General features: G+C 37.9%; 1 protein-coding gene across 3 annotated transcripts in view; it reads right to left on the bottom strand.

Annotated features, from left to right (window-relative positions):
• Positions 1–24,636, bottom strand: part of NFYC (nuclear transcription factor Y subunit gamma) — a 54,900-nt gene extending 30,264 nt beyond the window's left edge. Inside the window, exon 1 of one of the 3 annotated variants that reach the window (XM_074976306.1) lies at positions 24,599–24,636. The gene's annotated coding sequence lies outside the window, so the exon portion shown is untranslated. Of the gene's footprint in view, positions 1–17,077; positions 17,342–24,598 lie in introns of those variants that run through there. The other 2 variants (XM_074976305.1, XM_074976304.1) reach the window with 2 other exon arrangements.

Here is a 24,636-nt window from a genome sequence, read left to right as displayed (position 1 = left end):
TTATTATTTTTTGTATTTTATAAAGATTACGCTTATCATTTAGCACTTAAAACTAAAGCTTGGGAAGCAAATTCTGTTAAGACTTTAGTACTATATGGAACCTAATTTATGGATACCTTATAACTTGTACCTTAATAAGAGACTAAACTTAAGATGGATGCTAACACTTGCAATTACAACCAATGAATATACAAAATACACAGAAACTAACTTCAGTCCCTTTTACTCAACCACAGTGGAGAAGGATACAACTGGCAGACAGGTAGCTATATAAAGCTTAAAAACAAAACTAACTCGGATTTATGTGCCAATGAAACACTATGGGACAATCCTGTACTCTTCTTATGCAAGTAACTCCTTAAAGAATCTGCAGGATCAAGCCCTGTACGTGTGATTAAAAAATAGGTACGACTTTTGAGCTGGAAGTGACTAATGCCTGACAAGCCCAAATATGCTCTGAAAAGCACTTTAGTCAGAAAAGAAATAGCTTTATAGGAGAGGGAAAAAAGGGCATTCAGAGTGAAGTATTATTCCTCTGGAATTTTGGACAAGCTAACAATCTTTAACACTCTCGCACAAGAATGCTTAGGAAGTGTGGTGTTTACACACCAGGATCATTCCAAGTCTGATAGCATGTATGAATTACAGAAATGTAGAACTCAGCACGACAGAACTTGTTACTCCCCAGGCATAAAAAGTATTTCGGGGAATGCCAGAACAGTGTCTGCTCTTTTCCCAAGTAAGCATAGAAATTAGAAGTTATGCCAAATGTTCTCCTGGGTCACCCAAAGTTGCTTTGGTGTTTCCATTTTAAAAAACCACTCCTAAAAGTTCAGTGGGTGGTGGAGAGAGAACTATGTCCTGCTTTCCAACAGACAAATCTCAACATACGTAGTGATGTTTGTGTCTGGTGATGTAATGGGAAAAGGCATGGAGCAAAAGTTAGAGCTGGTACATTGGGCACAATGCCCACTCACTTTTGATCCAATGCATATAATGATTTATTTCGGTCTCTTTTCAAGTTGAAGGAGCAAAATAATTTTAAAGCTTTATGTGAAATGGCTGGGAATGTTGTCTGAAGAAGATTAGTGGTGGGCTTTAGACCTGTTATGCCAAACATAATAATTACTCTTCACAGAAGAATTTGTTAGAACATTCATGGCTAGTTTAGTACAAATTATCTAAACTGTACACTCAAATTCAGGACTTACTGAATGATGCTGTGAATGATTATTTTTTAAAAATTTGCTGGGAAAGTCTGACATGGCATAAATGCCTATGAAAACAAGATTAACCCATAAATATTGGTTTAGGATACAGAAACTGTTGCAATAACAGTGAAAAAATATCAACACAAAAGCAGTTACAAAATTTCTCTAGAAAAAGAACCAACCAGGGTGTTATTCAATACTTGTAAGAGCGTCCTATTTTCATAATTAAACCACATATGACTGAGCAAATCTTCAAATACTTAAAGAAAAATACAAGTAAAATATTTTAGAAACAACAAGAAGTCCTGTGGCACCTTATAGACTAACAGATATTTTGGAGCATAAGCTTTCATGGGCAAAGACCCACTTCATCAGATACACGAGTAGGTGGGGGGGGGGGGGCCGGAACAGCCACTAGGATAATGTTTATTTCTAAATCCTACATGAGTATTACTAAACCAATGTGGCAAATGCTGACTAAGCCTTGCAGAAATACTGTGACCAAAATATGGATTTTAAAAAAATGTCAAAAAATCCCTAAAACACTAAAACCAAAATAAGTTTTGTTATTAACGAAAACTGTTTAAACAAACAGTACAGTATTGTTTTTGTGCATGAGAGTAAGAAAGAAAGTGTATAACAGAAAATGAAACTGGTCTGTTATACAGACTGTTATACAGGCCAATCTCAGCAAAATTCTCCAAGTAAAGGGCAAGATAAGTAGTACACCTACTCTCCTGTTCTATTCCAGGTGGCAAGTGCATAAAAGCTGAAGAACAGATTAATGCCTTGAATGTATCCTTTTGAAATTACTACTGCGGAATGAAACAGAGGTGAAACTCAGTGTTATGAACATCAGAACTACAGTCTGACTGACCAATCAACTGCACCCCTCATTTGGAACTGGAAGTATTCAATTCGACATCATCACAGAGCCAAAAAAAGCAGATAATGTATAATACTGTGTTGAAAGAAATCTACTCAAAAAAAATAGTGAAGTTGGTTACAAGCATCATTTTTCTTCTGCACAGATGAGCGCATAGATAGTCTCACAGATGGCTTAAGTCAATGTTCGGTTGTAAAACTCAGCATTGAAAAAACCATAATGTTTCATGCAGAGTTACAAGCAACCTCCAATCCCGAGGTATTCCTAACTGAGGTTCTACTGTATGCACTAGCTTTTATGAATCATCATTTCCTAAAGTGAAGTCTGAACGGCATGAAAAGTTGAGCTTCCCAAATCTTTTCTTCCCAAAGCAGAAATGACAGCTTTTGATGCAATAAGCAAAATGCTGCTGGAAATGCTTATTGAACATGACTTTATCAAAATATACATCACTATTGATATCACTAATGAAAACTAGCGCACTTGTGTTTTTAATTTACCAAGCTGTTCAATTTAATTATTTAAAATCCACTCCCAACTAGACTGTTCAAAATGACAACCAACTGGTGAACAAATTATTATATAAGTACAAGGAAGTGTAAAAAGTCACACTAACAAGAAGCTTTATCCTCTATTTTCTGAATCTGCTAAATAAAGTTCTGTCTTGTACTCCACAAATACAATCGTACAAATTAACATAAGCTCTCAAAAAAGTGCAAAACCTGTTTTGTCTGGTCATCAAATTTAAAAAAAATGTAAGTTAAGATCATATGCAAAATAAATAAAAGACGAATATTTCAGAATGCAGAATCAATAGCCTGATGGCTGACTCAAAGTTAATTGCTACTTTAAATAAGTGCTTAAGATAATTATTAGGAAACTGCAAGACAGGCAGGTTGAGGTTAGTACAGATCTATTAATATTACCTCCAGTATTTTAAAAAACAAGCAAAAAAACCCCACAACATACAGCTGGAAACAAGAGGCACCAATGGCTGATGCGTGTGTGAAGGGATGCTATGCTGATGGAAACTATTTAAAATAAACTTGGTATCTGTTACCTAGGCAGGTTAGAACATCTTGAAACATTAATATAAGCAGTCATTGGGATAAGAAAAAAAAGTCATATTTGACTTAAAGTCAGGCTGCAAATGGCAAGGAGGTGTATGTGTGTGGAGAAACTAGGGGGATTACTTGGACTTAATCTTCTTCCTTCAGTTTAATTAAAATCCCCAAAGAGTCAGTTGCGACAAAAACTCATTTCTCAAAGTCCATGTAACATTTTATCAAATAAGTAGACAAATTTTGTACAACCTGAAGAACACTGATTTAAAGGAATAGTTTACAAAATCAGGCTTGAGAGTGTTGGAAAGAGAGATGGTTCTATTTCAGAAGGATACAACATCTGCCTATGTCAGATCAAGAAAAACATCTATTTAACTGAACTGGTAAGCAAACTGAATTAGTTAATTTTGACCGCATAAGAAGATGATTGCACCCCTCTCATTTTAAATTACAACTTCTTTATGACAGACTTGATTTAAACTAAAAATAGATATAAAGTAAACAAATGAAAGTTAAAGTGCCTACATGGGACTTAACGTCACACTGATTTGACTACATCAGTTCCTAGACAACTGTAATTTTAACTGACATAAATTTATAATGCTGACATTTTGTCTATCTCCTTGGGAATGCCTCTCTCTGGGATATTCTGTGAGCCCTTAGGATCATCATATTCCTTGCTTTAAGCTCTTCTGAATGATCACTGTCACCAACTTCTTAGCACATGACATGACAGCACAAAAACACTCCAACAATGTTGATCTGTAACATGGCCTGCAGAATCTCTGTTGAGAAATACAAGGCCAAAAAACCACAAACACACACCACAAATCTTCAGGTTAGCAAAACAAACAACACTTCACATTTCTACAGCACTTTTTCGCCCAATGAACTTAGACTTGAATACCTTTACAAACATTATTAAATCTTACAACCAATCATGAGGCTCAAAAGTTCTATTTAACTCCACTGTTAGATAAAGTAATTTTTCCAAAAACGTTCTCTCATTTTCAGGACCCAAATTTACCACTACTGAAAAAGGGGTAAAGAAAAATGGAGCCAAAGTTGCACACTCAGGAGTTAGGCACCCAAATCACAAGCTATTTTTAAAAATTTTGACTGGAATACTTCAACCCATGTTGCACAGCAAGCCAACATCAGAGCCTAGAATTGAACTTGATCATTCCAGCAGCTAACCCATGCTTTGCCTTTTAGACCAAATGTTTGAATTACAACCAACATAAAAAGACCCAAAATAGTAAAAGGGACACAGATGTCAAACAGGGGAAAGGTTATAGTCTTGCAGCCCAAGAGAACTGTCATTTATTTACAGGGAGACCCTTAAAATCAAGAGCAGCATCATTCAGAACCACACACACCTGCTCAGTAGAACAAACAACATCAAAAGCAAGAACACAGTATAATTAAAATAAATCACTAAAGTTTACAGGGGATGACCAATTTTATGATGCTGTACTGCATGAAACTAGAAACTTCTTATCCCATTGCAAGTTTCTGAAGTGTGATAGACTAGGATGACCAAATTTCAGAAGGAAAAAAAGCAGTCAAGTAGCACTTTAAAGACTAGCAAAACAGTTTATTAGGTGAGCTTTCGTGGGACAGACCCACTTCTTCAGACCACTAGAGGAAAACAAACAAAACCGCTTGCCCACAGGCTAATAACTTTGTCTGCAGTTTCACCACAAGAATTGGATGCATTTTTTCCATGTTTTGCATTTAAAAGATGTATGTTACCAGATAGTTAAGAACATCTGATACAGCAGCTCTTCTATTGATGTAAAAAATAAAATGTGAAATTCAATCTACTGAATAGGCACTAGAGTTTTTGAATGTCTGAGCAGCTGTTTATGGTTCTGCTTTCAATCTTTATGAAAGTTTCATGCCCACAACTACAGCATGTAACTAATCATTCAAATCAGCTTTGGTATCAGATGACTGGAGGGCAGCACTACAAATCTTCAAATCACTGTACAAAACTCACCAGTTAATCTTCATCATACCCTGATACAATCAGAATTTTTCCGTTTTGCAGACAGAAAAATATGGAAGTGGGGTTAGGCATCTTGCACAAGGCTATAAAGGAAATTAAATGACAGACCCAGGACTGGCCACCCAGAATTCTTGGTTTGTAGGCTCATGCTTAATACGCTACTAAGCTAAGTGTTGAATTTGTCCACTCTGATCTTCTCACTTTTTTCCTATTTATATTAATGTTCAGTGACTTCATGTAAAATTTCCCATATCATCTAATGTACCTGTGTTTTACTTTTCTGCATTCAGAGTTTTGTATTTTGAATTCTACTACTCTGTTTTTGCCTTTATGTTGTGAAGCATTCATGCAATGCTACAAATAAACATTCTAATACACATATATGTTGCATGATTTCAATGAAAGCAGCTTCAGGAATACAAAATTCTTTTATACCTGTATTTTGTTCTGTCATACTGTAGTATTGTTCCCAAGTATAAAGGGAACAGGAAAGCCATGCCTGAACTGAAAGTGGTTAGTGCTCCAACAAGAAAGATCATTTTGCCTCAGGAAGATGCTGTTGGTGTTACAAAATCCACTACTCACAAAAGGTCTTTCTATCAGAAAGCTCAGTTGCAGAAAAGGAAAAACAATGCAGAGCCTGTATTTCATGCAACTGAAGAATAGCACCTAAAAGGGAAGAATAAAGAGCACCTCGCCTGCCACATAACACAAAACACTCTAAGCCAGCAGAATCAAAAAATATACTTGTAGTGTTAGAAGGTGAGTATGTCTCAAAATTCATAATTATATTTTTGATATATACATTAAGAATGCACCAGTCTACAGACTTCAAAATAGATTGCTGCAGTCTCCAAAATTCAATGGACAAGATATCAGATATGCAGATCCCACACTCATCTAGCAAAGACTGCTTTCCATAATAATAAAGCGTGATGTCATAGGCATTTCACAGTGACAGCATTAGGAGGGGAAGATTAAGCAAGCAAAAAAAAAAAATTGTCGCAAAAGGTTACCTATATTTTAAACATGTTTTTCATGATGCATATTTCTTTAAAGACGAAGCGTTCTACATATAAATAGCAAAGCAACACATTTACCATAGCCAGATACTGCAGCAATTATATTTTAATTGCAAAGGCCAAATGCCCCACCTTCAACAAGGCACACTCAACCCAGTGACTGTGGAATATAAACAGTAAGTTTGAAAATGAACTTCATGAGATGACATTTTTACAGTCTCAGGAACAATAGGAACGTCTTAACTGTACTGAAAGCTAGTTTCTGGGCCACTGATCAATAGCACTTGTTCTTCTACGTGTGCACCTGGTGTGTTCCAGTCTCAAGGGCTGACGTTGATCTTGCTTTGAAATCCTGGTACCAAAGGTCTGATAACTGCTGCCCAAAGACTTGGCACCTGAACCTACTGTACTTTTATCTGCTTCAAGGCCTACTCAAGAAGGCAGATAAACTTTCAGATTGGCAACAGATCCACCTTTCAAGAAACAATGTCAAACTTCAAATGCATTCCATTTACCATTCCAAATATAATCTTTAGGACACAGGCCAAATAATATAGCTACAACACAGCAGGTCCCAAATTTTCCCAAATAGATTATATATCTTGTTGACTGATGTCTCTTTACTTGCTTTGATTGCTTCTGTGGGGATGTTGTCTGGATAAGGCACTTTCCTGCTTTTCAGATGGGCAATGGCTTTTCTGATTTCTTCTTTGTAGGTCTGTTGCTGTTAATTTGCAGAGGCATATCTGCAGACAGTAACTCTGGAGGTTCTATGTGGGCAGGGCGGTTCAGTAGCTCTTCAAAGTGTTCCTTCCATCTACTGAGCTGCTCACTTGGGTTTGGGACACTGAGGAGATCCCATAAGACTGGAAACATGGCTCCCTTATCAAGCTTCCAGAGAAAGGCAAACTAAAGGAACACAAGAACTTGGAGGGGCATCACATTACTGTCACATTACTTCAGGAAAAGTGTTCAATAGGATTGTGTTGGAGAGAATGAAGACAGAAATTGATGGACGGTTCAGGGAAGTACAAGCCAGCTTCTGAAGCGAGAGCTGTTGTACTGACCAAATAGCAGCTCCCAGAGCAATCACGGAACAGTCACTTGCGTGAAACTCCCCTCTGTACATAACCTTCCACAGACTTTGACAGCACTGGGAGACACACTTTGTGGAAACGGCTGCAACACCATGGCATCCCATCCAAAATTACTGACCTGATCCAGTCAACGCACGAACCCTCAATATGCCAAGCTGCTCAAGTATCTTTCAGCATACTCTCAGGAGTGCAACCAAGTGCCTATTGTCACCTTTCCTGTTCTTGATCACAGTGGACTGGATTATGAGCCGGACAACAGGTGGCCATCAACAGGGCATTCAGTGGACACTTTTCAAACAGCTGGAGGATATTGATTTTGTTGACATCGCCCTCCTTTCACACTGACATGAAAGGAAAGGCTGCAACACTAGACAAAACCTAAGGTATGTCAGCACCAGCTACATTATTCTTGCGGCTGAAGTTGCATATCTTAAAGGACTGACTTTCTCCAGTAGTGTAGTTTAAAAAAAAATCTAGTGTTAGGCAAGGCTGGGCAGTTACATGTTCCAAATCCAAGCTAGAGCCCAACTAAGCAGGAAGTGAAGTAAGGGGTGGAACAGATAGCCTTTAGCATTGTTGGTTTAGAAGCAAATCTGTCCACTTTGCAACACTAACCTAGCTGGCTATGCCACTGTTTAAAAACTGTTGTCAGTACAATTCTGTAATGCTGTCCAGAATCTTGCTTTACAAACCAGTTTACACCATGGTGCTCCAGCTTGGACACGACCTGAGTGTGGGTGGGTGGTGAACAGAACATTTTCTCACCAGGAAAGGCAATTAAACCCATCTGAGCATTATTTTTTATTCAAGTGCATAAGATTCATTTTCTTTCAGTGACTGTAGTTGTGCTATCTTTATGCTTTCTCTTGTGTTGACTTAAACCCTTGTACTCCAGGTGGAGCATTGGTCATCTGCAGGTCTCCTACACTTCACTCGGTCTCCGGACAAAGCTTATAACTGACTTTAGCAGTATCCCAGTACCATACTGTCTCTTTTTTTCATACTGGCTTCTGGCACACATGCTTAGGGTGGCTCAGGCCTGCACAAATTCATATACAGGCTTTTGTTACAGCTAGCTTGTCAGAATATGACCAATTCATCCAAAAGTGAAAAAATCTTCTGACAAAGTGGATCAGAATGTTTTCTTTTACAACCCAAAACCATATTGTCAGCACTCAGCAAACCTTCAGGTTCATACTGGGCTGCAAGTATTAATTAATCTAACAGCTATTAAACAGCCACCAGCAATCTTGATATGTTCTTGGAAAGGATGCAATTAAGTTCAGGTGTTTACAAAGGTCTCATTAGGAAGGCCAGTTGTCAGATCCACCCCCGCAGAGATTTCTAAGCACTCTTCCTAACCAAATTTTTAATTTTATTTGCATAATAGATTCTATAGACCCCAACTTGCTTGACCATGATTCAGTGACATTACCCTAAAATGGGATTCATTTACATCTTCACTGCAAAACACACCAAAATACTATAGAATAATGCTTCTTTTAATTAAATAGTTATATTATTGCAGCACCTAGAAATCCAATTTGGATTGAGGAGGACTCATTCTGCTTTGCATGGTACAAACTATCATTTCAAATTGCGATAATAGCAATTTCTAAAGCTTTTCACAATGCTGAAGACTGTCAAGTAAACCTACTTCGCCCGCGATTTAGGCACACTATAACAATCAGAATCACATCCACAAAATGTGCATTGGACTGAAAATTTACACACTAATTTTGCATGTGGTTAAAGAAATTCTGCATTATGTGCCTAATAGAGCAAGTAGTATGCCAACAAACTATTTGCCATAAAAACAGTCTTGCATTTTCAGCCCCAGATTTGGAGTCACAGATCCACAAGTTCTACTTACAGCTGGTATGACCTTCTGAGTCCATAAACAAGTTACAATCTATATGCCTCAGTTTCTCCATAAAATGGAAATTAGGCAAGTGCTTTACAGCACTTGGTCTTTAAAGAGCTAATAAGTGTTAAATACAATTATTCTGAAATACACAGCAGCGGCAACAAGGCAGTGATTGATAAAGCATAGTAAATCTTATTTGATGCATTGGAAGTAAGTTATACATAAGTTAGAATATAAATCAGAATCACAACATTTAGGCACATCTTTCTATAAATGGCTATACAGTAATTTAATTTACAGGGTACATTTTTAAAACTATCTCCATAAAATAGTGCTGCAAAGATAAATGTTCCCTCAGATGAACACAAATATTTCCCATCAACTTCAATGAGAACTCAACGTACACACTGAAGGAGACAGTATGGTCCTTAAGCTGTTTCAGACAAAGAAGAACACTTGCAAATATTTAATTGCTTAATACAAAACCAAAATATTTTGAAATGCATGTTTCCTTCCAATACCTTTACTTCAAGAAATTCTGTAATTCCTCAGTTTCATTTTAAACTTTCTCCCTTTATGAAAAAATTATGTGCTTAAGTTGCTTGAATAATAAAAAACTACTACTCTTTCTCTGTAGCTTCAAAATGCTACAAAATACTAGTTCCCACAGCATCTTTGTGATGCATTATACCTATTTCCATTTTGGAAAACTGTGGTACAAATTTGCCCAACATCATTGTGAGTTGCAGAGCCATGAACAGAAGTGGGGAATTACTATCTTGCATTGCTATGTATAATCCATTAGACTGCAGTTAAGTGAGCAAGAGAGTGCACATGTACAAAAGAACTTAATTTGGCCATGTGATTCTCTTGAAGGGCAAACTGTGGGATGAAGGCCCTGATCCTGAAAAGATTTATGCATATGATTAACTTTAACATGTCAGTAATCCCACTGAATTTAATGGAAATACTGTTGCTTAAAGTTAGACTTCTGATTACTTCTTTGCAGAACTAGGGACCAAGACTCCACATTTGTTGCACTACCCACCGAAAGAAAGCAACTATTCTTTGAATACTCTCAGAAGCATTTAAGTATTTGTCATTTAGACCATAAACATAAGCAAAGTCACATTAGGTCAGGATATGTGCATAAATGTCGCAATATTTAACGTGTTGAATTTTGCATGTGAATTAACAGACACAGGGCAGCATCACTCAGTTAAGAGTAGGGGTCAGCGCTCTTATACCAACTCAGGCAATAACTTATTGTACGACTTTGGACAAGTCAGAATTGTTGTGCCTCAGTTTCCCCATCTTTATAGAGCACTTTGAGCTCCCCTATTTGAAATGTACTAAGGGCAAAAGTACTTCTGTTACATAAAACCACAGAACACATGTTTAAGACCTCCACTGTGTTATCCATATGACTACAAAAAAAAAAATCACTGTATATAGTTTGTTATACAAACTTTTTTCTCTAATTTGAATCCTAGGTATGGTCCTCTGTCTTATTTACAAACTAGACAGACAGACACCACAGGATTTATTCCGTGACAGGACCACTGGATGCCTAAATTCCACAAGGAGTCACAAAATTGTGACCTTTTCTAAGTGCATCACATAATCCTTGAAGTGCCATGGTTGAGCATTTTACGATCATACTTCCTCCTTTGAAGAAGAACACAAGGTCACAAGTAAGATTTTAAACAGTTAAACATTTTAGCAAATGTTTATATTTTCCCTTTGCATTCAATACTCCTGCAGTTTGGTTTCAGGGTTGGCAAGATTTTTCCCCCATACAGAATAAAAACTGATGCAGGGAGCCCTCAGATAGGACAAGTCTTCTTCATATGTACCTTGTATATGAATTTCAGTATCAAATGCTGAGTAAAGATGTAAAAGACCTCTTTAATAATTGAACACTTTTTTGATAAGGTCTATTTCAGATGGTGAAATACTATGCATACACAAGAATAAATCAAATGGTACAACTTGTCTCCTAGCTTTCACCTCGTTCACTCAGGGAATCTGGAATGAAATATGTGCTCTATATTGTGATTTTATAAACGTAAACCAAGGTATGTAGCAACACATCTTTACAAATGGTGAGTTTGCCAGCCCAGGCACAACAAAAATTTACTCACTTGCTCTTGTTCATGATCATGATGTGGGTAATAAATGAATGATATTCAACTTACCTATCAAAAAAAAGTTACTTACCCAAGAAGCAGAACTGTGCAAGGTTGATGTCGTGCAATTTTTAATTTAACTTAAAAAAAGCACTGCTGAAATAAATGTGACAGCTTCTCACTCCTCAGAGACACGATGTGTCTTATTCAGATTTGTACAGAATATTCTGATGAAATTTCATGGCCATTATTAGGCATCAGCAAGATACAAATTAAGTGGATTTGTCATATGCCTAAAAATATATTAAATAGTTTATCTAATTTCAAGGAATGAAGATGATGAGTTTTGGCACACAAATATATTTTCAACACCCAATATGTGGCAGTAATAAATCATGTCAGCATACATTTCAAGCTATTCTTATTTAGAACATGCCCTCGGCTGGAACATTAGTAACCTCAATACTCAAATGGTATTTTTAGTAATTTTGTGACTTATACCTACTTTGCTCACTATTTTCTTCATAACTTGAGGCTACTGTCTGATAAATGTCCAATAAGCACATATGTGAAAATGAGAGTCCTTCAAGTACCAATATTTACAAAGTCATGGTTAAATTGTTCACAAATTGAAAAAAAAAAAAAAAAAAAAGGGTTGAAGTAGTTAATGAGGCCCTTGTAACCACAAAAACCACAGTGTACAACTTAATAACAAAACCATGCATTTCAAGAGGTCTTGGAAAATCCAAAAGAGTAATTATTTTAGCTCTGGAAGAGTCACGAAACCAATTCTACATTGATGAAAAAAGAAAATAAAGATAATTTGGGCTTCCTGAACACTCTTTAGTTACTCTCTCTTCAATACAAGAGCGAAGAGGCTACCCTCCTGCCTCCTATCTTTCTTCCAAAATTAATAATAGCTCTACCCACTCTATTTTAAACTTCCTCGGGTAAAGCATATTATGCTCTCAATAGGAACCACTTCAATATGAAAGACAGCCACACAGCTGTCCTTTGTGAGGCCTTACTTTTGGAACTGTTTTCTCATGACAATCCAGCAAAGCCTGGATTTGGTAATATCTGGTACACGACATAAGACATTTAGGCTACATCTACACTTGCCCCCAGGTAATCAGGGTAATGGGAGATTACTAATGAAGTGCCGCGATGCATATGCAGCACTTTATTAGACAAATTCTCCCCTGCGGCAACTTCGAAGTGTCAAACTTCAAAGGGCCGACACGCTGGGTAGCTGCAAGCACTTCCAAGTGCCCGCGCTACTTTGAAGTGCCTTTACTCCTCAAAATTTTGGGGCATAAAGGCACTTTGAAGTAGCACAGGCACCTGGAAGTGCCTGCAGTTACACTGCATGCTGGTAGTTAGAAGTGTGACACTTCATTAGGCAAATTCTCCCCCTGCAGCAACTCTGAAGTGCTGTATATGCATCACAGCAGTTCATTAGTAAGCTCCCATTACCTGATTACCATGCCCTGTTTGAAGAAGGGGGTAAGCGTAGATGTAGCCTTAGTATTTGGTTAAGTTTTGACTTTATTCTTGCTGCATTTTGTATTTTAAACAGCAAAGGGGATTGTCTACACAGTTGTTTTTGTTTTCAGAAAAGCCTCTTCTGGAAACACCATTGTATGAGACTATGGAAATGAAGTGCAAGACTTGTAAGCCAGGGCTTCATTTGCATTTTCATCTCCCTCATTTACATTCATTTACAAGGGGAATGCAGTGTAGATGTAGTCAACTGCTGCAACAACTTTAGGGAAAACTAAGTACTATATATTTCTTTAACCTTCTGTTGCATATTTTAGGATCAACTGTCAAACTATATGGGAGTGAGGGGAGACAAAGAACAATTCAAAATAGCACAAATTATCAACAGACCCCACTCAAAAAAATAATAGAAAGTAAGAGAGTCTCCTTGCAATTATTTAACTGTATGCACCAGTATGCGACTGCAAATTTAATTATTCTCCAAATCAGAAAAATATAGTATTTGTATGTTTTTATTGTATAACAGGTATGATTTTTTGGACAGGAAGATTATTGAAAGAATCTTCATAAACAAAATAAACAACATCCCTGTCGATTTTTATTCATTCTTGTAATCAATGTGCTTTGCAAATAAACTGTGAAAAATGAAATTTAAAACAGCATATTTATTCTACTTTTACATAAGGAAATACCGAGGAGTCCACTGCCTTGGTTGAGAGGCCTACAGATGTTGAATTGCTAGGGAGGTAGACTGAATAATCCACTATGTTTGTGCATTTCTAGCTTGTACAATTCTGTCCTGTAAAGAGCACACCATACAGATGCCCTCAATCTTCATCCTACATGAGTCTGGGACACCTTCAGTGAACAAAAGAAAGATGACTACTTAGACTGACCCAATTTTATACAAAGTGAGCAGGTAGGGCAGGAAGTTATAAACAGACTATAGCAAGCTCCCAAAACTCAAAAAAGAAGTCCTGAACAAGATACACCTGAGGATTATAAGAGAATTACGCAAGATAAAAGAACCAAAAGATAACTCCCAGTAAGTTTTAGTATCTTGGAAGTTTGTTCCTGAATTCAGTGTTCTTATAACAAGTGCTAACTAAGCTTTTGGACACCCTGAGGTGCAAAGAGATTGTTTTTAAAAAAGTACAAGAGACAGCAACCATAAAGATTTTATTTGATTACAAATTGACTAAGCCCAGAAAGTGGCAGAAGTTGATTCCCATGGCCAAACAAGTTAACATATAGATGCTTCAACACAGAGTAAGAGACTCAAATTTACAGCCTTCTGGTTGTAAAGTGACTTCCATCAGTAAACAACACTCAACCTTTCTATATTTCAGATGCTTTTTCAACCCCGGGGACAAGAGTTTTCCCCACCAGAAACTTCACCTACAAGATTTCATTCCATAAAAATTCAACTGAAACACTGGGAATCAAACATATATAGGTACCTTGTTTAAACTGAAGACTCATTTCACCAACATGTGAACCTGAAACAAAAAAATTAAATCTGTTGCTCTCAAACTGAGATCCCAAACCTGCATTCCTTGGGCACCTTAAACTCAAAGAAGCCAACAGGAGTATTAAGTAAGAACAGAATAAAGGATTAGGCTCTTAAATTTACTGCACTGAGTAAACTGGAGAGAACGTGCATCTCCCTCTTGTCCTGCCTTGCACAGCAGTGGGGAAGAAAACTGACAGAAGTTGGTCCCATTTGTAAATAAATCCCTTCCTAGATCTACTGAAACATGTTTATACTTCTCCAGCCCTTGACATAGCTAAAGGTGCACCTATTCTAATTAGACTCAACTTCTGGCAATGTTAAAAAATGTGTACTAGTAAGAACTCGGCATTATGTATGTGCTTAAGGAAAAGATTTATTTTCTTTACAGTGTGGATATGCACACGAGACACATACGCATGCACAGATTTCCCTTCCAAAATGATTCAATGCACCTTACCTCAATTTCTCTTGGGAAAATATCTTTATCTTAACAAAGAATACTTTCAACTGTCATTCATCCTTTTGCTTGAAAATGTTAATGATCTTCATAATTACAGTAAAAGCACATTGATTCTGGCTGGTAACCCTGTACAAAGCTGTATTATTATTACTGTATACCCATAAAAAGGGATCCTCCAGTACAGATAATTTTGGCTGTTAGTCCTGGTCTACAGAAAAAAAAAGTTAGCTAGCTTATGGTCATGGATGTGAGAAATCCACACCCTTGAGTCACAGGCTTAAGCCAGCAAGTCCTTATGTAGACACAGCTACAATCTAGCTGCCTCTCAGAGAAGTGAATTATCTACTCTGACAGAACACCTCCCATCATTGTAGGTAGCATACACACTGAAGCAACACAGCTGTGCTGCTGTAGTGTTTTGTGCAAAGGAGATCTTAGTGTCGCACCCCTTGCTTTATCATGCTCTTAGATTTGGCTCTAGCACTGCTACAACCCAGAAGTCAATGTTGAAGCAGCATAGTCTGCAAGCAGAAGACACTGACAGATGTGATTAGTTTAAATTCAAAAAATGTATTTTGAAATTAGTATCTGAAAACTGCAGGCCTTTTATTCTTGATAAAGATTAATTCCAGCATGCTAGCCTTAACGGTGGCAATAAACATCACAGAACAATCATTCTTTTCTAAGATCCAGAAGTAAAGTTCTGGCCTGCTCTTCCATAGCCCACACAAAAATAAACCACAAACATAACGGCTTCCGGCTTTCAGAAAACCATTCCTATGGCCAATAACTGAAGATTAGAAAGAAGATAAGAGCATCAGAATGGGAATACTGAATCTGTGTCATGCAGTTCAGGAATGACAATGCAATAATTGTAATGCCAGGGAGATTTAGAATCTTGGTACGAGCAGGGAAGGAGAGGACTGTGACATAATTTGGATTACTACTGGAAATGAATTCTAATTTAGATTTACAGCATATTCATGCCAAACAATATTCCCGGACTTCAGAAGTAACTTCATTTTTCAACCTAGATGCTTTCGTCTCTGTTCAACATGGTATAAACAAACTTTGTCCTTCATTCTCTAAACTTGAAGGAGCAGTATTTCAAGGTCACTCTTCCTAGTAAATGAAGGCCTTGCTCGAGCAACTTTCACTGCAGCACGATTTCAACGGCAAGAGCAATAAATAAATATGGAATTCAAGTCTTTCATTCAGTTTGACATGCAAATCTTCCACACTGAAAAACTTCTAAGCTAAGCGGTGTTCCATTCTCTATTTCCATGGCTGTCCTTTGCACAAAACCCGTAAGACTGCTCTACTGCAGGCACATTCCAGTGACCTTCAGTCTTTATTTGCAAATAAAAAGGAAAACAAAGGGCTGCTTATACATGTCAAGGGTTTTGTTGATGTTTGTAGAAGGCTTTATTACTCACAAGAACAGAATAGTTACTGATTAGCAACCTATGTGCTAACACTAGGTTTTGTATGCCCTAACCTTAAAATGTGGCATTATCTGCAAGGGCAACAGAATGTGCTGCACCTTACTATGACTTTCCCACTCTTAAAATAGTAAGTGTACCACAATTTTTCAGAAGGCTGTATATGAAGTGACAGACATTTTGTAGTACATGCAATCTAAAGAGTTAAATTAGCTGTCTTTGTAATGGATGTGATTTAAAGGATTTATGTACCTCCTTTTCAGTCAGGCTCTTGAGACATTATGAATATCCTGCAGTGAGAATGAAGATAGCAAAATTTTCCCAACATTATACAGCCATTATAAAGAAACAGTACTATTCCTGATATACAAGGGGAAGTTATGAAGGAATTTAACTTTATGATTCAGGGCCTGAATCTGAAATTCTACTGGACAGTGAAGCATATTTGTATAGAAATTCACAAGTGTGCCACTGGTGTTCTTTCCATCTTCAAAGTAAAAGGAAACATGGAGAAAAAAAATCCCTCAATATATTACATCTTCTTTCTCTATGAAAGCTTCAGAGCACTTGAACAAACAATTATTCTGAAAAATAGTTTAAGCTTTGAACCTTTATGTTTGTTGCTCAGAATAAGTATTTTACCACTAAATTCTCTGCAAATTGGTAGTTTCTTCATCTTCTCTTATTGCTACTGAACCAGCAAAGTACAGCTAAAGGGCATGCAAAATCCAAACATAACAAGGTACAGTAGGTGCACTGTAAGGTATGCAAGGAATGTAAAGTGGCCATTTTCTGAGACAGTTCAACTTATCTCCTCTCATTAAAGCTAGACAATTTCTGTGATTTCCACATAAAACAAAAATTAAACTTACCAAGAACTGCATTAATTTTACATGTAGTTTATTATCTCTCTTCAGACAACTCTTTCTTATCCATCCCCCACAAAAAGAAGAGGAAACAAAAGGCAGCAGGAGATGCAGAGAAATGGTCGTAGAATGTCCAATGCAGTAAATAACTGAACAGCTGCCCTCCCAGCAAACTATTCGCCATTTTTCTTTGTCTTTCAGCTGACCCCTGCCTCACTGAAAAACTCCCGAGTCGCCAAAGAAACACTGTGGAGCCTCCTTCCACTTTAACAGTCAAAGGCATTCAATCTAGCATGATATTCGACACCAAATCTTGCCTCCACTGCTGTCTCATTGGTTAAACTCCTTTATCTGTTCGGCTCACACAGTCTGGATTGGCTGCTCATGTCATCACTAACCTCCATTGTACACTTCCTGTTTTAAAGTTACCTTGAGATGCAGAACAGGGGTCAGACACAGACTTCAAACTAGAAGGAAACTTATATAAGGAAATATTTAGTAATCAGACAGAATACAAAAACTGACAAGGTATTTGTATCCAAAGTAGTTGCTCTTGCATGCCTGACAGATTTCTTGACACTAAGGTAGAGTCATACTATTTCCCACCCCAAGGATTTCTTATTGGCTATCTGTGTTCCATTTAAAAAAAATTAAGATAATTTAGGAGCTTCTGATTGGCCAGATAGGTTGTCTGTGTAACATCAGCATAGTACCCTACAACAGTTAATCTGAGAAGACATTAAGCACACACTGAAAAGTTACAGTGTGAAAACGCTATAGGCTTTTCTTTATTATAAGGCAGGAAAAGCTGGCCGTAGACAAACTAACAATGTTAAATTTGATGAAGCAGAATTCATCTAATCTATATGAGCCCTAATCTTATTCGCAGAAGGCATACTATGGTTTTTCAAAACAGATCTGCCATTCTAAGTAATCTGATTTAAAAAAAAAAAAAGGGCAAGCAACTTTAAGGTTTAACTTTAAGCACCCAAATCTAGAATGGAAACCTTCATGCCAATCAAACCACAGTGGCAGCAACATTTCAAGGTCAACGTCCACACAATAGGTCTAATCCAAAAATCCAGTGAAGGCCACAGAAAGACTCCTATTGACTGCAGTAGGCTCTGGACCAGGCCTATAGCATGTAATAATGAACTAAATGCAATGCTCTCAAACATATACTTAAGTAGGAATGTATTTTGCACTGTAGATAGGTGATTAACATCTACAGAAGCAATATCTCTGTATTTTGTACAGCAGCTTTCAAACACGTATTTCAAAATGCTTCCACGGTTAAAATAAGCATTAGTTTCTTTCCCTCCACTATTCTATGTTAAGAAGCTTAAACAAACATTAAAAGATTAAGTTAGATACAAACAGCTGATAGAAATAAATGCACTTCAGAAAATCATATTCTAGTGGCATATGAAATATTAATTTTAAAAAAGTTAAATTGTTACAATACTGGTTTTAAAAAGCCTCAGAATCTAGTAATGCTTAGATTACCTCCCTGTAATACTATATAGACTATAGGTCTCATTCTCATCTTCTGGACAGATTTTAAATAAGAATATATTATCATGGGATCAAGCAAAGTAAAGCCAATCATAAGCACTTCTGAAAAATCCCATCTTAAAGACAGTAAAAGATGAAAATTCTGGAAGATAGCAAGTAAGTTGCATAGTTGCACCTCTGATTATAAAGCTTATTAGTTATCTTGGCTACTGACAGCTATCACTGCATGCATACAGGTAATAGTACATTTTTCAGAAGGGATATAATCTACTGCCAGGTACAGGTTGAACCTCCGAGATCCAGACTCTCTGGTCTGGCAACATCCATTTTTTTGCATGACCACAGATGATGCTGCATCAGAGAGCCCTTGTGGCCTGTAATGTGGGTCAACTGAGAGTACTGCAGAAGCCAGCAGCTGTACTGGAGGGGAGCCCGGGACTGGGGCCAGCAGGGAAGCTTTTACTTCTCCTGGTCCAGTAAAATCCCTGGTTCAGGACCACTCAGGTCCTGAGGGTGACAGACCAGGGAGGTGCAACCTGTATTCAGATAAACCATTAAAAACAGGCAGTGAAATCAAAAAGACTAAAAGATAAAAACGACTGCTCTCAAGTTTATAGAATCAAAAAGTAGATGAAACAGAGCTCAGCAAATCTGCAGATATTTGAGTGATACCCACAGGTATCTATGACTGAAGATATCCACGACTCAATTTTGAAAATATGGATACAAATTTTGCACCTACAACCCTGCCAATTTGCAGATACCCGCTTTATATCCCACATCTGTGAATGTCAATGTGAATATCTGTGGCTCATTTTTGCAGATACAGATGAGTATAGGGATACAAATTCTGTATCTGCTCAGGGCTCTATGAATCATAATATCCTGATGACCTATGAAACTCAGAAGCCAAATCATTTTAAAGAACTTAAATTTACAGTTAACACAACATTCTCCTTTTCTAAACATAATGCTGGTACAGAGTTACAAATGGAACAGTTACTGGGAATTAAATTTATTTGTTGCCTAAGACACTGATACTGAGCAAGCTTCCACCACTGCCCTACCAATGTATAACTGCAGAGTATCTAACTGGCATTTTTCTTCTGTCAGCATTTGGCTTAACACAGACACTGATAGGAGGTGGCTTCTGCAACGTGACAACTGCCTTCAAGGAGCTGAATTGATGCTTTCAGGCCATTGCATATAGATGGCCATCAGATGGTGCTGATGCTCCCTTTTAGTCATTGGCTAAGGCTACACTACAGCAGTCCTTCGAAAGTTCTATCAGAAGATCTCTTCTGAAAAAACTTCTTTCCAAAGATTGCATCCACACACAAAAAAGCTGATTGAAAAAAATCAATCCGCTCTTTCGACAGAGAGCAGCCATGCCCTGGCTGCTCTTTCAAAATAATGGGCCAGGAAACATCTTGGATCAAAAAATCCATTGCTATGGTTGATTGCTCTTTCAAAAAAAAAAGGGTCCCCAGGGTGTCTACACCCTTTTTTCCCCAGAAGAATCTTTCAGAAAAAGGCATTCTTCCTCATCTGGGAGCGGAAGAGGGCAGCCGGAAAAAAGTGCCATGTTCTTCCCATTTAATATCGATAGAACGCATTGTGTGTAGCCGCAGGAATTTTTGAAAAAGCTCCAACTTTTTCAGAAAAACTTGTTAGTATAGATGAAGCTATTAACAGTTTGAGATGGATTTGAAGCAATCTAAAGACTGAAAGGCTCCATATCCCTCTCAGTATGTTAGTCCCTCCCAACTGCTCAACGTACTACAGGTAGCTCTCAGGCACAAAAACTGCACAAGAACAGAACTAATTAATTAAGATGCACATTGGGCAAAGGATGAAACAGGATCACTGTTAACAAAAATCTGAAGGGCTACTAAAGGAGGAAAAGAATGGGTTTTTGCCCCAAATTTCCCCCAGTTGGCACCTATCATTCAGTAGGTGGGAGTGTAAGTACAGAAAGGGCTCCAGGCACCTGCCTGAGTTTAAACAGTGTTGTCTAACCCTCTCCTACAGGCCCACACAACACAGGGTTTGAAATGCCAGCTGCTGTCAGCTTCTTGTTTACACCATTGGTGAACGCAGCTGTAAGAAATTTGGCACAAACCAGCCTAGTGTAGAAAAAGAATCAAGAGTCATATCATGATGTTACATAGCATGGAACAAAATACTAGCAGAGAATGTTACTGAGAACTGGAGGCACTTCAGCAGTACTACCAAAAACCAAGGTAAAAGAACATATCGGCTCCTATTTGAGAGCCCCGTTTATGCAGCCAAGGATTAAATTAGCCATTTTAACCGCAGGCTCACAGTACAGGCTCATGTTCAGCTGATTACTTATGATCCCTAAATCTTTTCCAGAGTCACTGCTTTCCAGGATCATATTCACCCCTATTAATGATGGCCTACTTTCTTTGTTCTTACATATACATACATTTATATATATATATATATATATATATATATATATATATACACACACACACACACACACACACACACACACATACACACACACACTTAGCCATATTAGAATGCATAATATTTACTTGAAACACTTAAACAATCTAGTGCTATTTATTACAGATTCATAGACTTACAGGGTTAGAAGGAACTGCAAGGGTCACCTTGTCTAACCCCTTACCAGGATTTGGTATGTCTAACCCTCTCAGACAGATGGCTATCCAGCCTCCTTTTGAAAACCTCCAGCAAAGGAGCTTTCAAGACCTCCCTAGGCAGAAGCAGTTGGGTCTCCCCACTATTTGGGTCATCTGCAAACCTTATCACTGATGATTTTATTATTTCTTCCAGATGTTAACAGCTTAAGACAAAGAACAAATTTTTGCGGAGACCTCATTTGAAATACACCCATTCTATGAGGATTACCCATTTACTGTTACAGTTTGAGAGTTACTTGATCCATATGATCTTAATTTTATATCTGCTTAGCTTTGTAATCAAAATGTCGTGTGGTACCAAGTCGTGACCACAGAAGTCTATTATATCAACATAATTGTATTTATCAAAGAAACTTACTATCTCCTGAAAAATGTTAATTTGACAGAACCTGTTTTCCATAAATCATACCAAATGGCAAGAATTACATTATTCTTCTTTACTTCTTTGTTAATTGACTCTCTTACCAACCACTAGATTATGCTGCACAAGTCTAATGGCAGACCAGCACACCCGTAATTACCTGCATCATTCCATCTACCCTTTTTAAATATTGGCATAACATTAACTTTCTTCCAGTCTTTGTGAATTTTCCTGGCATTCCATGGTTTATTGAAAAAAAAAATCAATATTAATGGACCAGTGAGCTCCTAAGACAGCACTTTTAAAATCCTTGGATATAAGTTATCCAGACAAGATGACTTAAAAATGTCTATTTCAACAGCTGCTGTTTAACATCTGTCCAAGATACTAGGGTAATAAAAATTATGATACAGTATCTTCCCCCTCATACAGAACAAAAAAGTTTATTGAACTCTTCTGTATTATTGCTAATTCTACCATTTCCATCAAGCAATAAACTAATAAACAATATAATCCTTATTTCAGTAAGGGAAGGGCTGCCTGAACAACTAATACAGTCTAATTGGCCAACTCAGCCAACTTGCTGTAAAGTTTTGGCCCTCCCTTCCTCTCTAGAGCAACAACAAAATAATGCAGAATTGACTTTGCACTATGGTCTTTTGTTTAAGCATTGCATTAAAGGCCTATGAATTAGAGAAGTATCAGCTTCTACTTCAAAAGCTAAGATACGCACATTAAAGAGAAGCCTCTTTAAAGCCTGGCTGTGAAGATGATGTTGCCAGGAGGGGTTCACTATAACTACTAAATAACAATCGTAACCTGCTGTGTAGAGGTTTCCAGGGCCAGTCTCAAAATATAATACTTTCCAGTTTATTTGATCAAGAATTTTGTGTGCACCCTGAATGGCACTTAAACGCACTCACTCAACTGTGTTTACCAAGAAGAAAGAGCTCTAAATACTGTAAAAGCAAATTCGTTAACATCTGAGTGAATAAGTTTAATTCACAGTGAAAGATGTGACTGTATTAAGTTGGCAGGAAGTGCTATATACAGTACTAGATTATTTTGTTTGTGGTCAATATAAAAAAAAGCTAACTATGCCTTACATGCTGCCAAGTGCTTTGCTCTGTACTACAATTCTTAACCGTATCATACTGAACTGAAATAGTACTTTCAACACAACTAACTGCACAGACTCTGGCAACTAATGAGTACTTCCAAGAAAGGCTTATTCACAGACATGCCAGAATAGAATAGTGCTCTCAAAATCAAGAGCTTCTTAATGAAATCTCATATGGGATACTAAGGTTAGTCAGAAATAAATAGCATGCTGTTCAGGAGATGACTAATACATCAGTAAGCACTTCAATGGGAGTCAAGGGTTGTAATCCTAGCTCCGAGTGACATCCTGTAAAACTTCAGGAGGAAAGATGGTGTGGTCTCCAGTCAAAGTCCTGAATTTAATGCCTATGTCAGCCTCCCATATATTCACTGACCTTGAGCAAGTTATTAAATACACCTTTTCCTTGGTTTCCCATCTAACAGAAATAGTACTTTCCTTCCTAACATGGGTGATGGAAGGGATGTAAGTCTATTAATGACTATGGGATGTTCGGATATCACAATTATAAGGGCCACAGAACTTTCTAGAGAGAAGTGGGAGTGATCACAACGGGCATGACAAATATCTACTTACTCTATAGGGCTATTGTAGAACTTAGTTTTAGAGGCAACATAAAACACAGTTGTAAACCAATGTATGCATATTGCATTTAACAACGTAGAGATAATTTTAAATGAATGGATTTCAAGCCTATTTACTACTACTCTTAATGTGTTCATTTATCTCAGTTTGAAAAATTAAAGTCAAAGCAGTTAGTTTCACTTTCAAGATTCTTACTGCTACTATATTTGGGTTTCAACAATCACATAGGAATGTGTTTAAAAATCAACTGCTTTCATTTGATTTTTTCATTGTGAGGACATTTCTACTGGTTTTAATTGTTCTTAGGGACCTAACCCCCTGCCCCCTATTAAATACCGATTCAAACTCTAAAAAGTAGAAATGCTCGAGTCTCAGAAGATAGATCTCACTGATGGACAAAACCACTGTATTATTTTGTGATTGGATATCACCCCTCACTTGGAATCTATATTTTAGAGTCAAAATATGACAGCTGAAGGTTTTGCCTGACAACCCTGGAAGCCATCCACTACTCACCGCCCCAGGAAATAAAGCAAGCTTCACCTTGAAGCCCTATCAATCTGATAGCTGGATTCAGCCAGTAAAGTGGCAGCTGAGTGACGGTAAAAAAAAATTGCTGCATCTTTCCCGTACCTCATACATTCACTGCACAAGCAGCAGAATGCACAAACTGCACCGGGATCCGCTCACACAAACTGGAAATGGAGGAAGAGCTTTATAAAGATTATTTCAGTCTGACTAGCGCAGGTCCTCAGCCCTCCAACGGGTTCCACCTGCCGCACTTTGATCTGTCTGGCTCTTTGGTGGCTAATGGCTCATTTCACCCTTTCCTCTAAGACTGCTCAACTGAAGATTTGTTGGGGGGTGAGGGTCACCCAGTGGTTAAAGCGTTGGCCTTGCAAACCAGCGTTGTGAGTTCACTCCTTGAGGGGGCCCTTCACGGTTCTGGGGCAGGTTAGATTTTAAAAGAGTGTCAAGGCCGGGTCCTGGACTCAGTGACCTCTCGAGGTCCTTTCCAGCTCTCTGAGATGTGGCTATCTCCAGGCTACCACCGTTTAAACCTCCCTGGGGAGGACCTTCGTTGCTGCCCTACGCGCCAGCAGGCGGAACGGGGTTTAACTAAACTAACAGCGACGCCCTCCCTTTGCCCTCCGCCCACCCGAGTCAGCCAGCCCCATGGCTCCTTCTGCGCGCCCCTCCCCCAGCCCACTCCAGCCCCGGGCCCCCTCCCCCAGCCCAGGCTGTCAGGCTACCTAATACCAGTACGGCCGCCACACCCAGCTCCCTCCGT

This window comes from Carettochelys insculpta, chromosome 24 (genome assembly GCF_033958435.1).
Source record: "Carettochelys insculpta isolate YL-2023 chromosome 24, ASM3395843v1, whole genome shotgun sequence".
Lineage (NCBI taxonomy): Eukaryota > Metazoa > Chordata > Testudines > Carettochelyidae > Carettochelys > Carettochelys insculpta.
The sequence above is the reverse complement of the archived record's forward strand: the minus strand, read 5'-3'. Positions and strand labels throughout refer to the sequence as shown.